Source organism: Elephantulus edwardii, unplaced genomic scaffold, assembly GCF_000299155.1.
Source record: "Elephantulus edwardii isolate Elephantulus edwardi_28Jun2011 unplaced genomic scaffold, EleEdw1.0 scaffold00079, whole genome shotgun sequence".
In the NCBI taxonomy this organism is placed as follows: Eukaryota; Metazoa; Chordata; class Mammalia; order Macroscelidea; family Macroscelididae; genus Elephantulus; species Elephantulus edwardii.
In genome coordinates this window covers 7,856,358-7,859,386 of record NW_006399829.1, presented here as the reverse complement: position 1 = coordinate 7,859,386, position 3,029 = coordinate 7,856,358, and positions in this window count along the sequence as shown.

The window sequence follows — 3,029 nt, the reverse complement described above, 5'->3', positions numbered from 1 at the left end:
TAAAAAGTTCATAAAGTTCATATACATTGTTTGTCACACCAGATCTTTCCCCTTTGCTTTAATACTGCATAATTTTTCATAAAAGTGTGCATTAGGGCTGTATCATTTCTCATACCTAGTCAATCTGTATGCTGAAAAAAATCATTCAAGGAGTCAGACTTAATTCATCAACAACCTTCAATATGCAGATGCCACAACCTTGTTTGTTGTAAATGAAAAAGACTTGCGGTGCTTGTTGAAGAAGATCAAGGACTATAGCCTTCAATCAGGATACAGCCTTCAACATCATGAGAAAACCACTGGACCAATAGGCAACACCACAATCAATGCAGAAGATAGTAGAGTTATCACTAATTTAATCTAATTTAGGTTTATGTCAACACTCTTGTTATGAATAGTCAAGAAATCAAAAGACAAGTTGATTGCATTGGGAAAATCTGTCAAGGGCCTTTTCAGAGTACTATAGAGCAATGATGTCAGTTTAAATACTAAATAGTACCTGATCCAACCCATGACATTCTCAACTCTTGCTGTAAATCCAAAGAAGAATTAATTGATCTTGGAAAAAGTGAAACCAGGGTGCTCCTTGGAGGTAAGAATATTGAAACTCTGTCTCATATGTTTTTAACATGTTATTAGGAGGACTGGTTCTTGGAAAAAGGTATCATCATCCTTGGAAAGGTGAAGAAGTCAGCATGTGAGATGAAGGCCCACAATAAGATGGATTGATACAGTGACTTCAACAATGGGTTTAAGCGTCTCAGAGATGGTGAGGATAGCATATGATAGGGAAAGATTCAGATCCACTCTTGAAAGGGATGCTATGAGCTAAAATAGACTTCACAGCATATAACAACAATAATAAGTATTTGGTATTTGGTGAGGGGCTAATATTGAACAAATATATTTTTTCTCTATTTTATCTGTACTTTTCCATAAAATTTTAACCATTTGCAACTGGGATGACTGGTAAAAATATTATCAATAGCAATTATTATTAAAATTCCATAACTTGTCTATTATACTTTTACCTTCAATGACTTTTGACAAGTGGCCTTTGGTTAAATAGGATAAATAAGATGCCTTTTATGTGGTGCTTAATTTCATGGCTCCGATGATTAGGACTACTGTAGCATCTGCCTGCTTTGTATGAGTGGCTTTTTCCAGAAGATAAGTTGAGCTAAGGGGAGATGAGAAGACTGTGAGTTGCATGGACTCAATAAGAAACTAAAGGAATAAACAGAAAATGTGACTTTTGCAATATCTTGTCAATCTGTGAGCCTTTAAAACAGAAGTTTTCATCTTTTTCTTCCCAAGCTTGGCTTCATCTAGATTTAGACCAGTCTTCTGCAGAATAAGAAGTTATTTTGGTTGGCCCTTCAGTGGTCTTTCCCGCCCACCCCCCCCACCACCCCGTGCCCCCAGAGGCTGACTTGATGTGAAGCTCATGATTAAAATTTGTTGAGTCTTTGCCTTAGAAAGTATGAGAGGGTTATCCTGGGGATGAAGGAAAGTTATTGGAACACTCTTTGAGAACCTAATAGAATGGACTAGAAAACAACCCCAGAATTAAACAAACAAACTATAAAACATGAGCACAGTGCAAAAGAAAATTTTGCTTTATTGCTGATCAAAGAGTTGATTTAATGTGCATGATATGGAAACAACATCTTACTGAGAAGTTGGGAAATGTGCTTCAACCTATATTGCCATCTTCAAGAAATATTCTCTAAATTTCCTGTTCACACTTTTGTGAACTTGAACCAGACCTTCAACTTACATTCATAATTGAAGGATTCAAAGTACCAGTCTCAGAGGGATTCACTTTGACCATCACCAAAGCAGTGGATTGAGAAACGTGTTCTCTCACCTAAAAGATGATAAAAACTTGTTTAAGTTTTGGTTGTTCTCCAGGTGGCAAAATGAAAATACAGCTATTACATTATAGTCATAATAATAATAGCAATTATTGTTTCTGTTAACAGCAGGAACCTCAGAACACTAAAGGAACTTTAAGAGTGCAATTTAGTGGAGGCTGAAATGGTTGGAAGAAAAATTAAGCACATTATCATTTGTCTCCCTTTTTATCCTCCTCTGGAGGGAGTAGAGAGACAAAAATTTCAGGTCAAGCCTGTTTTATCAATACTAGTTACACAGAAAGCCCTTTAAATGTCTTCTCTCAGTTTTCTTGAGCTACAAATCAACGTGAAGCTGTTTTGGAAATTTTATCCCTTCAAGGAACCAAGCCCTTTAGAGCCTACTAAGAACCTTTGGAATCTACAGCTTTGCAAAGAGATTAGCTAAAAAGAAAACATTATTATCTGGCTTTATAGAGACTTTCGGCATTGCTCTAAGTCATGTGGTTTTCTTTTTTCTCCTAAAAAAATAAACACAAAGGGCAGAAAGGCATACATTTAGAAGGTCAAATGCATCACTGAAGGCACGATGTGTAATTTTCTTCCAGGGCAACTTACACATTTCTCCAAGGATTCTGGCTTTTTTGTGTAGTTGGTAGGAGAGACCTTGAACAAGAATTACAGATGTGATGAGTATCATGATAAGAGGAACATGCGGTGAAACCTTTGCTGTCAGTTCCAACTCCTAGTGACCCTATGTACTACAAGTGAAATACTGTCTAGTCATTGTTGCTATGTTTGGGTTAATTGTTGCAGCCACTTTATCAATCCATCTTGTTGAGAATCTTCCTCTTTCTTGACTGATTCTCTACTTTACCAGGTATGTTATCCTTCTCGAGGGACTGGTCTAGTCCCTTCTGATAACATGCCCAAAGGCCCTGAAGTCAAGCCTCACTTCTAAGAAACAGTGTGGTTGTACTTCTTCCTAAACCAGTTTGTTATTACTCTTTTTCTGGCAGTCTATGGGATATTCAATTTTTTGTTTTGCCATCGCCATAACTCAAAGGCATCAGCTGTTCTCTAGTTTTCCTTGTACACTGTCCAGCTTTCATGTGCATATGTGGTGAATGAAAATACATGACTTGGTTTGTTGTTCTTATGTGCCATTGAGTC